Source organism: Callorhinus ursinus, unplaced genomic scaffold (assembly GCF_003265705.2).
Source record: "Callorhinus ursinus isolate GAN/ISIS: 27379988/994484 unplaced genomic scaffold, GSC_fseal_2.0 scaffold305, whole genome shotgun sequence".
Taxonomy (NCBI): domain Eukaryota; kingdom Metazoa; phylum Chordata; class Mammalia; order Carnivora; family Otariidae; genus Callorhinus; species Callorhinus ursinus.
The window spans coordinates 27,305-40,103 of record NW_027397360.1 but is presented as its reverse complement, the minus strand read 5'-3'; the positions used below and the strand labels follow the sequence as shown (position 1 = coordinate 40,103).

The window sequence follows — 12,799 nt, the reverse complement described above, 5'->3', positions numbered from 1 at the left end:
TAAGTGTACAGACGCGGATCTAGATACAGAGGCGGCTGTGGATAGGTAAGTGTAGAGACACAGATCTAGACATATAACCATAGGACTTGGGGCTGTACGTTTACGGGTTTATGAGTTCCATTTCAGGTTTGCCTTTTTTCATAATTTCTCATATTTTCTAAAGGGACATAGATTTTTAATTAAATACATATTTAGAAAAGAAACATGGACAACACACCATCTTCCTCCAAGAGGAAGTATCAACTAAAGGGCACACTGGGAAGGAGCTGTGGGTGGAGAGAGTCACAGAGGAGAAGAGATGAGAAGTGGGTGTGGAAGGAGGAATAGGAGTTTTCCACAAGCTGATGGAGGTTATCCCGAGGCAGAGGAGGGACGTGGAGAACACGGCATGGCCTGGGAAAGGGGAGGCATAAATGGCCTGGTGAGTCTGATGCTCCAGTCACTTGGAGGTGACATGGGCAGTGCTGCAGTAAAGGAGGTGAGCAGTCGGGTCGTTAAAGGCCTCGACTACCCCACTGAAGAGCGGATCACTGAAGAACATGGCCTGACACTGAGACTGGAGGAGCCCTTCCTCAGCATCCCCCCAGCACACAACAGCCCTCAGAAACCACAGGAGGGACCAGTCTCCATTCCTCAGTCTCCTCAGGGGTTGTTCTGCCGAATGCAAAACACACAATTCATTTATATTCTCTTATTACAGACATTCATGTTGACAAGATATAAATATAATATAATAGGAATAACTACAAAACATAGGAATCACTGATTCTGAGAATGTCATTAGCCAGAAGGAAGGGCATTAAGGAGTCTCTGATTGTCTAGAGACCTCACAAGACGTCTCAGAGCTTGAGAAACTCACTGAGGTATAGCCGAACAAAATCCCAGGCCAGAGCACTGCTCTTACTTCATCTCTTCTAAAGATCATGCTAGAGTCATTAAGGATGTATGACTTCTGAAAATCAGTGCATCCTGTCCCAGGGTCTTGGTGGGAGCGGGCTTGCTCAGTCCAATGGGGTGCTGTGCTCAGGTTGTTTTGATGACAAAGGAGTAAGTCCTGCAACCTCCCTGGTGAACTTGCCCCAGACACAGACCTCACTGAGCCATTTCCGAGTGTTTCAGTGGATCCCCCCCAACCCACCACTTCCAGAGACCACCTCATAGATGGCCAGGGATTCTGAAAACTCAGTTCTTAAACCAAAGTGATTTCTGCTTTGTAAACAACACATGAACCACCTGCTCCCGGATTTGCTTGGTCTTGATCCCATAACTGACAGGATTCAGCATAGGTGGGGCAAGCATGCAAAGATTAGCCAACAAGAGGTGGTATGAGGAGGAATGTGGCATCCAAACCGTTGAGTAAGGATTGTAAAGATTCCAGGCCCATAAAAGAGGACAATGACACAGACGTGGGAGCCACATGTGTTGAGAACTTTGTGGCGAGCATCCTGAGAAGGGATGCAGAAGACAGCACAGAGAATCAGCAAATAGGAAACAAAAATTAGCACAGCATCTAAAACCACGCTTAACATTAGGATGCAAAATCCCTACCAGATGTTCACTCGAACGTCATTACAAGCGTATTTGGCCAAGCCAATGTGTTCACAAAAGGTGTGTGGAATGACATTGTTGTGGCAGAAAGTCAATCTTTTCAAAAGAAATATTATGGGGAAAAGGGTACAGAAACTTCTCAGAAAGACAGTCACACCGATTTTCCCAATCAGAGCACGTGTAAGAATAGTGGTGTACCTCAGGGGTAGCACATGGCAATGCAGCGGTCAAACGCCATCACCAGCAAGATCCCTGACTCAGAGATGAAGGTGATACGGATGAAGAAGAGCTGAGTGATGCAGCGATCCAGGGAGATCTCCCCAGCGTGGAACCAGAAGATGACCAAGGCCCGAGGTACTGTGCACGTGGAGAGGACAATGTCTGCTCCGGCCAGCATGCAGAGGAGGAGGTACATGGGTTCACGGAGGCTGTGTTTTGTGAGGATAATGCAGATGAGCAGGCTGTTCCTGAGCAGGGCGATGACATAGGAAATGAAGAAGGGGATGGAAATCCACCTGTGCAGGTCCTCAAGGCCGGGGGTGCCCAGGAAGTGGAAGACCATGTGGCTAATAGCAGTGTGGTTTAAGGCAGTCATGCCTGGAGAAGATGACCTGGGATCCTACTTTCTGTTTACAAAGAGATAAAAATACATATTCTTAAAAAAATAAAAGTATTTTATTTATTTATTTGAGAGAGAGAGAGTGAGCGAGCACAAGCAGGGGGAGGGGCAAAGAGAGAGGGAGAAGCAGATTGGGGCTGAAAGGGAGCCCGACATGGGGCTCAATCCCGGGACCCTGAGATCACCACCTGAGCTGAAGGCAGATGCTTAACCCCGAAAATACATATTCTTTTTAATATGTTCTTAAGGGGAATTATTCTAATATTCTTTGTGAATATTACAGCTTTTGGCATATCTCACACTCTTCATCTTCTCAGAACATGCAAATAGGAAATACGCAAAGATGAAGGATATGGTCTGTGCCTCAGTGAATGACAGCCACTTATACTCACCTCCAACTAATCAAAGTCAGAAACATTATTGTATGTATTTCACTTTCAGAGGATTATACAAAAACAGAAAAACCCATTATGCATGACTAGGAAGAGTGTAAAAGATACTTGAAATTGACTAATTTATCAGAAGGGAGGCAGCATAAGAAAAGGTGAATATACTGATCAATACACAAGATGTTCATGAAGCACTTCCTGCCTAGGGTGACAGGGGCATAGGGAATGCTTGGGAGGCAGGGAGGGGTGCACAGGCAATGAAGAGCCTTGATCACAACTTCATACTTAGACCTCACCCTTTACACAGGGGGCAGCCATCACATGTCTTGAAGATTTCCTGGAATTGACTGAGAAACTGGATGCTAAAAGGTAAGTTGAGTTCTAGGAATAGAGTGGGTTCGAATGTAATACAGTCACAGAGGAATTAAACTAATATTTACTGGGGTGCCTGGGTGGCTCAGTCCTTAAGTGTCTGCCTTAGCCTCAGGTCATGATCCCAGGGTCCTGAGAACAAGCCCTGCGTTGGGCTCCCTGCTCTGCAGGAAGCCTGCTTCTCCCTCTACCACTCCCCCTGCCTGTGTTCCCTCTCTCGCTTTCTCTCTGTGTCAAATAAATAAATGAAATCACTAAAAAAAAAAAAAAAAAACCACTAATATTTACTACTCATTGTTTTAGGCCAGGGATGGCAGTATCCACGTTGCATGTGGCATTTTGTATACTCCTCGTGTAGGGAGCAGACCTCCACTCTAGTAAGTGGATATTTTCATTGTCTCCATTTCACACCTAAAGAGAGATTCAAAGAATATGAATTACTTGCCAAGTTTCACAACAATAATTGAAGGAATGAGTTTGAAATCTCTCTAACTTCACTACATACAGTTTGCTCACTTGTGAAGACAAGAGAACTTTAAGAGGAAACAGTCGGGGCTTGTGTGTCGTGTGTCCACACCTTGGGGAGCTAAGCTTAGAAATGACTGAAATTGGGGTGCCAGGCTGGCTCAGTCGGTGGATCGTTCAAGACTTTTGATCTTGAGGTTGTAGGTTTGAGCCCCGTGTTGGGGGTCGATGTCACTTAAAAATTAAAAAAGAATTAAAAAATAAAAAGAAATGACTGAAAGTTGGAGGAAAAAAGGCATTATTTCTGGGGAAGGGTGTGCAGTACTTTGTATTTGGAAAATTCTTCTGATAGAAACTGACATGTAATTTTACCATTTGCTTCCTAGCAGACTTCCCTTCATTCATTAGCTTAATCATTCCGCAAGCTTATTTGAAGCATGCGCTCTTTTTCAGGCATCCGTCCTAACTGGGCTTATGGATTGGGAGAGTGGTGGCTATGTAAGCAGATGGGTTCAGCAAAATGTTCCAGGTGTAGCTCAGAAGGCACCTCCTGAAAAGATAGCCATATCTAATCCTGTTTTCTCCAGAATGAAGAAGAAATGGAGCCGATAATAAAGTACCTTCTTCACAGGGTTTCTGAAGATATTAAATGAAGGGGTATTTTAAAATGTCTAGCTCAGGGGCTAAGATAAATCTTACACTTCCACTCCAGCTCCCTCTCGTGGTGCCTTGATTTTTCTTTCTGGAAGGAAAGTAGGCTCCTAGTTCTCACACCTGCCAAGATGCCCCGGCTCCTTCTCCCAAATCCCCCCAATATCTGGCTTGGGGCAGGTGACCAATTCGCTGCCATTCTCAGGGCTCCTTTCATGGTTTTCCAGGAGGAGTCTGTAGTCTAAGTAAATGCATTTTCTGTTTTCTCATCTCTAGTCTATAATTATTAGGGCATCTGCCACTGATAGGATTGCTTCTCCTGATTTGCCACTCTTCAGGAACTTCCATCCAGCCCATATATCCTCAGCCCCCCTCCCAGACCTCACCTCCCACACCGGCTAGAACCAATCAGATTTGCACCTCTGGTCTTTACCACTTTGTCCATAGGTATCAATAGCCTCCAAGAGTCCTGTCACCTCTGGCCTGTTGGGGACAGAACACCAGCCCTGTCCTTACCTTGATCTGGAAACCTTCCCACCCCCAGATGTCTAATTCACTCACCAGCCTTAGACTGAGTCTCCAGGAGCAGATGACATGAGATCCATAATAAAATTCAGCTTGTGGGTCAGGAGTTGAGCTGCTTATTTTCTTTTGTGGAACCCGGGAGGGAGCACTTACCCTAGGGCTCCAGGGACAGAGCCAGTCTCCACGAACCTCGCCTTCTTCCCAAATGGGCTGTGTCTCTCAAACCATTTCCCATCTCCCCCCACCCTTCCTCCTGATCATCTTCTCTCTTGCTTCTTTCTCTGATAGGAAAGCCTTTTCCACCTAATCGAGCTAGAAGCCTATTTAATGAATGTTAACTCATTTTCGAAGGGAATATAAATATAAATAATATGTACCAATGATTTCTATTTGTAAAGTTCTGTTCCTCATAAAAAGACTTAGGTTGAAGTTCTATTCATCCTCTGGATTTTAATAAGTTGCAAATTTTAGAATCATGAATAATGATGGGTTTTTTTTTTTAAAGATTTTATTTATTTATTTGTCAGAGAGAGAGAGAGCACAAGCAGGGGGAGCGGCAGGCTGAGGGAGAAGCAGGCTCCCTGTTGAGCAAGAAGCCCAATGCAGGACTCAATCCCAGGACCCTGAGATCATGATCTGGGCCAAAGGCAGATGCTTAACTGACTGAGCCACCCAGGCATCTCTGTTGTCAAGCTTTTGAACATTCATCACTGTGATAGTTTATCAAGTGTGGCTGGCCACTCTGCAAAAAATGGCTGCCAATAATTCTTCCTCTGCTGCACACATAAGCCAATTCCCGCCATCATAAGGTACAGTCTGTTCTCCAGTCCCTTGAATCTGGGATGGCCTTATGATTTGTTTTGACCAATAAAACAGGGTTGAGATGATCTGTGAATTAGAGGGCATATGGACCTTGCAACTTCCATTTTGCCCTCTTGGAAACTAGCAGCCATTTAAAAAGCTCAGGCTGGGCAAAGGAGTAAGAGACCAGGTGGAGAGAGATCACATTGAGGTGTGATGCTTCAGCAGAAGCATCCCAGCTGACACAAAGGCAAGGGTTCTGCTTTCGGTCCTTCTTCATAGCATAAACCTGAACTGTTCTTAGCATACTGTAGGCACACAGTACTTATCGAATGAAATATGACTGAATGAATAACCTTTGTTCAAATGATAGAAATATAGGACTTCAGTTGCTGGGTGTAACTTTTAAGGTAGTTGGATACCCTGAAGCCAGGTGATCTCCCAATCAGGGACAATTTGGTAGAGTTTTAGAATGTTTGGTGTCAGATGATGCCAGGGAATGGGATTTGGGAACCTCTCACTCTTCAGTTCATAGGGAAGTTTCTCAAGAATTCCCACCTCAGGTAGTTAGGCATTTCGCTGCAGGCTACTTTTCCAGCAATATTTCTCACTTCCTCTTTCATAACTGTTCATCAGACACAGCGCATAATTCATCCTTCACTCCTCCTTAGTCACACCATGGGTTCTACTACTTCTGTGTCCTTATCCTCATTGATTTTTTTCTGCCAGGAATATCCTCTTTCTTTGACTGATTGATGAACCTGTACTCAGATCCCAACCATCTGAAATCTTAGCTCCTTCATAGAGTATGTTATAAATCATCTTCCCAACTAAGCATTTTAAAATCATACTGTCTTGATGTTCACATTCCCCTTTTTTAAAAGTATGTTTTTTAGTAAAGCAGGTAAATGTAGAACAATTTGACAAGAGAGTCAAAATAAAATGTTTATAGAAATCATTGTTTTTTCAAAGTAGAGATATACACTACTATCATTTCAGAAAATATTGATAAATATTTTCTATGTTATATGTGTTCTATCCAAATACATATTTGCCTTAAAAATGTACCATATACTGTTAACTGATCTGGAACACATTTTCCTCACTTAACAAGATAGAGTGGACATATTACATTGGCAAACATACGGACTTCCGCAGACATTTACAACTTACCCATGTATAATTTAGCCAAGTACACTCTTTTAAAAACCATTTCTCACACGTCATTGCAATTAGTTATTTACTGTTGTGTCTGTAGTCAACAAGGGCAGGCTGCCCCAAGATGGGACACTGTGGCATGAACATTATTTTGAGGAAAAAGCAACCAAAACCCAGCAGATTCAGCAAAAGCTCTATACCTGCCCTTCAACTGCCAGCTTGTGCTACGAGAGCCATTCACAGAGATTCCTCTTAACCTAAAAGCCTTATCTGCATAAAGGGCAACCTCTGTTTCCCAACCTTCTCCTTTCACCTTCTTCTAATGGTCTTTCTCTCCTTTGTATCCTCAGACCCTTACCCTGTTCCTTAGTTCATAGAAGCTCCATGTTGCCTCACTGTCTGGGATTTCCATGTCTGTGTGGATTCCTTGTATCTCTGCTACTGCTATTAAGTTCCATTTTGTTCTGTTACTCTCTCTCATGTCGACTGGATTCTTAGTCCAGCTAGGACCTTGAAGGGTAGAGGAAATTCTTCCTCCCCAACATGTCCAATCGACAGCAGGTTCAGAATTCCACATATATTGCTCCACTAGAGTCTATTAGATCATCTGACAGAGTAGGTATTACATTAAGTTGCTTATAATATTTTTCTTTTTAAATCATAAAAAATCATGAAATTTTCACTTTAAAATAATAAGAAATAATGAAATGCATAAAAAGGACAGCTGTTCTTAGTGTAGTCTATTTTTTCTTTGTTCTCTTATATATATTTTTTACATTCATAACCAAACTATATCTTTTACAGAGATTTATAATAGTTATTATATTTCAAACATATTTTCTGGATGCAAAATATGGCAATTTATGATAGAATCATATTTTACCTACCCATTTCATAATTATTGTTTTTACATTTTTAATAGTTATTAATTGCGGTAAATTTATATAACATAAGGGGTGCCTGCGTGGCTCAGTTGGTTAAACATTCAACTCTTGATTTTGGCTCGGGTCATGATCTCAGGGTTGTGAGATCTAGCCCCGAAATGAGCTCTTCACTGGGCATGGAGCCTGCTTGGGATTCTCTCTCTCTATCTCCCTCTGCTCCTCACCCTGCACCCCTAGCTCTCTCTCCCTCTCTTAAAAAAAAAAAAAATATATATATATATATGTACACACACACACATATGTGTGTATAGGTATGTATATATATTTATATAAACATAAATTTGTATAAAATTAAATAAATATATAATATATTTATATAAATATTATAATTTATAACTAAATATATTTATATAAATAAATTTTTATACAAATTTATATATTTATATAAGTATATATACACATATATAATCCTAAAAATTACCATTCTGAACATTTGCAAAACTGAAACTCTATACTCATAAAACAACTATCAATTTCCCCCCCTTCCTCCAGCCACCAACAGAATTCTACTCTTTGTCTCTATCTTTGACTACTCTAAATGTCTCATATAAGTGGAATCATACACTCTTTGTCTTGTGACTGACTTATTTCACTTATCATAATGTCCTCAAGATTCATCCATGTTGTAGCATGGTATCAGAATTTCCTTCCTTTTGAAGGCTGAATCGTCTAATATATGTATATACCACTCATTTAAGGGTTCCCAGACCCAGTTCCAACATGGGGGAGGTCCTCCCCACAACACCAAGCAATTCTAGGCAACCACCAGGATGTCTAAGAAGTCAATTCAATTCTGACACTACCTTCCCACAGATAGCATCAGATTCCACAGATTAAGTGTTCGGTCCTACAAGACTGCCCCGCCCCCATTTCAGATGCCAGGTGCAAGCCCCAGGCTGTTGTTACCTGGGCTTCTGACTTGCACAGCCTCCTCCTTACATTCTTTTAATTTGCTAGGGTGGCTTATAAAACTCAGGAAAACATTTATATTTACCAGCTTAAGATCAAATCAACAGCCAGATGGAAAAGATACATAGGGTGAGGTATGGCGAAAGGGTGAAGAGCATCCACGCTCTCTGAGTGCACCCCTCAGCCCGAATCTCTACATGTTCACCAACCTGGAAGCTCGAAGGACCCAGTCATTTTGGGTTTTTACGGAGGCTTCATTCATAGCCAGGACTGACTAAGTCATAGCTATTGGCTGATTCAACCTCCAGTCCTTCTCGCCTCCTAAACTGAAAGTTCCAACCCTTTTAATCACAAGTTGGTCCTCCTGGCAACCAGGCCCTGCTCCTGGGTGGTGTCCTAATGTCACCTTTATTAACATAACAAAAGACACCTTTATTGCCCTTATCACAGGAAATTCCAAGGGTTTTAGAAAGAGCTGTGAGCCAGGAACCTCAAAGGAAGCCCAAATACATAGGAGGAATACATTTTGGGCCTCTGGGTGACCAAATATATATAGTTTTTATAAATTACAGTATTCCAACCACATCATGTTTATCCATTCATCCATTGGTTACCACTTAGGTTGCTTCCACATTTTGCCCCTTACGAATAATGTTGCGGTGAACACAGGTGTACAAATAGCTCTTTGAGACCCTGCTTTAAATTCTTTTGGATATATATACCCAGAGTGGATTTGCTGAATCATTTGGTAAATCTAATATTAATTTTTTAAAGAACCACCATACTGTTTTTCATAACACCTACACCAGTTTACATTCCTACCAGCAGTGCACAAGGGCTACATTTCCTCCAAAACTTATAATTTCCTGGGGAGTTATTTTGTTGTTGTGTTGGTTTGTTTTTTGATAGCAGCCATCCTAGGAACTTTGACTCACAAAGGTAGCATAAGTAGATTAAGACAAAATGTCAGTATTCTCATGTAAATATTAAAACATTATTATTAAAAATGCCAAAGTTTAAATGACTTACTTAATATGGTATGTGTTGGGGCGCCTGGGTGGCTCAGTCCTCAGTGGCGTCTGCCTTCCGCTCAGGTCATGATCCCCGGGTCCTGGGATCCAGGCCCGCATGGGGCTCCCTGCTCAGCAGGGAGCCTGCTTCTCCCTCCTTCATTCCCCTGGCTTGTGTTCCCTCTCTTGTTGTCTCTCTCTCTGTCAAATAAATAAATGAAATCTTAAAAAAAAAAAAATGGTGTATGTTAATTAGTGTTTTAAATGTATATTGATTTTTTTTGTTTTATTTAAATTCAAGTTAGTTAACACATAATGTATTATTAATTTCAGGGGTAGAATTGTGTGATTCATCATTTGCATATAACACCCAGTGCTCATTACATCAAGTGCCCGCCTTAAGGCCCATCACCCAATTACCCCACCCCTTTGTATGTATATGAAAAAGAGACAGGTGGGGCTAGATAGGGAGAGATGGATAGGGGGCTCCGTGATCAGGCTCACAGAAATCCCCAAAATGTGGATGTGTAAGGAAACAAGAGATAAGGGAACACTCCAGACTACTCTGCCCTAGGTGTCCTGAGGGGGAAATCTTATTTATGATGGTCTACTGTGGTCAACAGAAAATAACCAGACCCTAAGAAGTATGCCATTAAAGATGTTTTATCACTAGTCCTTAATCAATGGTGCTGCCAGTAGAGAAGTCAAAAAGATTTAAGTTCCCAGGTTAACTTTCTATAAAAGACCAACCCTAAAAGCCCTCAGTGGCAACCCTGTTGGGACCCCTCTCACTCCTGAGAGTTTTTTTTCTGTTGCTTTACTAACTCTCCTTTGTCCGCAAGATTCATTCTTCAACCGTAAGACAAGAACCTAGCCCTCCCGCTTCATTTATACCACATCTTCTTTATTCACTGATGCATCGATGGACATCTGGGCTCTTTCCATATTTTGGCTATTGTGGACATTGCTGCTATAAACACTGGGGTGCATGTGCTCCGTCGAATCATTATTTTTTTTTAAGATTTATTTATTTATTTTGGAAAGAGAGAGAGAGCACAAGCTGGGGGGAGAGGCAGAGGGAGAGGGAGAAGCAGACTCCCTACTGAGCAGGGAGCCCTATTTAGGGCCAGATCCCAGGACCCCAGGATCACGACCTGAGCCAAAGGCAGCCGTTTAGCCAACCGAGCCACCTAGGTGCCCCTCAAACCACTATTTTTATATCCTTTGGATAAATACCTAGTAGTGCAATTGCTGGGTTGTAGGGTAATTCTAGTTGTAAATTTTTGAGGAACCTCCATGCTGTTTTCCAGAGTGGCTGCACCAGTTTGCGTTCCCACCAACAGTGTAAGAGGGTTCCCCTTTCTCCGCATCCTCGCCAACACTGTTGTTTCCTGAGTTGTTAATTTTAGCCATCCTGACAGGTGTGAGGTGATATCTCATTGTGGTTTTGATTTGGATTTCCCTGATGATGAGTGATGAGCATTTTTTCCCACATGTCTGTTGGCCATTTGTATGTCTTCTTTGGAGAAATGTCCGTTCATGTCTTCTGCCCATTTCTTAACTGGATTTTTTTAAAATTTTGTGGGTGTTGAGTTTGATAAGTTCTTTATAGATTTTGGATACTAGCCCTTCATCTGATAGGTCGTTTGCAAATATCTTTTCCCAACCCATAGGTTAACTTTTAGTTTCGCTGATTGTTTCCTTTGTGGTGCAAAAGTTTTTATCCTGATGAAATCCCAATCGTTCACTTTGCTTTGGTTTTCCTTGCCTCTGGAGACATGTCTAGCACAAAGTTGGGGCAGCCGAGGTCACGGAGGTTGTGTTCTTCTCTAGGATTTTGATGGATTCCTGTCTCCATTTAAGTCTTTCATCCATTTTGAACTTATTTTTTGTATGGTGTAAGAAAGTGGTCCAGTTTCATTTCCCTGCATGTGGCTGTCCAGTTTTCCCAACACCATTTGTTGAAGAGATTGTCTTTTTTCCATTGGATAGTCTTTCCTGCTTTGTTGAAGATTAGTTGCCCATAGAGTTGAAGGTCCATTTCTGGGTTCTCTCTTCTGTTCTATTGATCTATGTCTCTGTTTTTGTGCCAGTACCATGCTGTCTTGATGATGACAGATTTGTAATACAGCTTGAAGTCTGGAATTGTGATGCCTTCAGCTTTAGTTTTCTTTTTCAATGTTACCTTGGCTATTTGGGGTTTTTTTCTGGTTCCATACAAATTTTAGGATTGTTTGTTCTACCTCTATGAAGAATGCTGGTGCTACTTTGATAGGGATTGCATTGAATGTGTAGATTGTTTTAGGTAGTATAGACATTTGAACAATATTTTTTTCTTCCAATCCATGAGCATGGGATGATTTTCCATTTCTTTGTGTCTTCCTCAATTTATTTCATAAGTGTTCCATAGTTTTCGGAGTACAGATCTTTTACGTCTTGGGTTAGGTTTATTCCTAGGTATCTTATGGCTTTTGGTGCAATTAAAAATGGGATAGATGCCTTGATTTCTCTTTCTGCTGTTTCATTATTGATGTATACAAATACAACAGACTGCTGTCCACTGATTTTATATCCTGCCACTTTGCTGAATTCCTGAATCAGTCCCAGCAATTTTTTGGTGGAGTCTTTTGGGTTTTCCCCATACATTTTCATGTCATCTGTGAAGAGTAAAAGTTTGACTTCTTTGCTGATTTGGGTACCTTTTATTTCTTTTTGTTGTCTGATTGCTGAGCCTGGCACTTCCAGTACTATTTTGAATAACAGTGGTGAGAGTGGACATCCCTGTTGTGTTCTTGACCTTAGGGGAAAAGCTCTGTTTTTCCCCATTGAGGATGATATTAGCTGTGGGTCTTTCATATATGGCCTTTATAAACATATATGGATGTTCAAATTATTTGTCCTTATTTAAAATGGGATTAATAGGGACGCCTGGGTGGCTCGGTCGGTTAAACGTTTGCCTTCGGCTCAGGTCATGATCCCAGGGTCCTGGGATCAAGTCCTGTAACAGGCTCCCCACTCAGTGAGGAGTCTGCTTCTCCCTCGGCCTGTCATTCCCCCTGCTTGTCTCTCTCTGACAAATAAATAATAAAATCTTTTAAAAAATGGGATTAATATTTACTAATTCCCATTCAAGTGGAAACAAGACTATTGGGTGCACTAATGCTAACAGTTCATTTATTGGACATAACACATGTGCAAACCTAATTTAGGGATGGTATTATGGAGGAAGGGATGTGCAGGTTTGAAAAGCCATAAATACGTGGCCCGTGTATGTGGGCCAGAGGGAGAGATATTAAAAAGGTGGCTCTCCTTCTGGGCTTCCTGGGGTTACAGCTGCCCCTGAGGCCTTCGGACCATTACATTTTCATCTCAAGAACATCTCTTGGTATTATCTTCTACAACAGTTTT

At 41.8% G+C, this 12,799-nt stretch overlaps 1 pseudogene; it reads right to left on the bottom strand.

Moving 5' to 3' along the window:
• Nucleotides 1-1,182: 1,182 nt before the first annotated feature.
• Nucleotides 1,183-2,143, bottom strand: LOC112819117 (olfactory receptor 52B4-like; annotated as a pseudogene).
• Nucleotides 2,144-12,799: the final 10,656 nt, after the last annotated feature.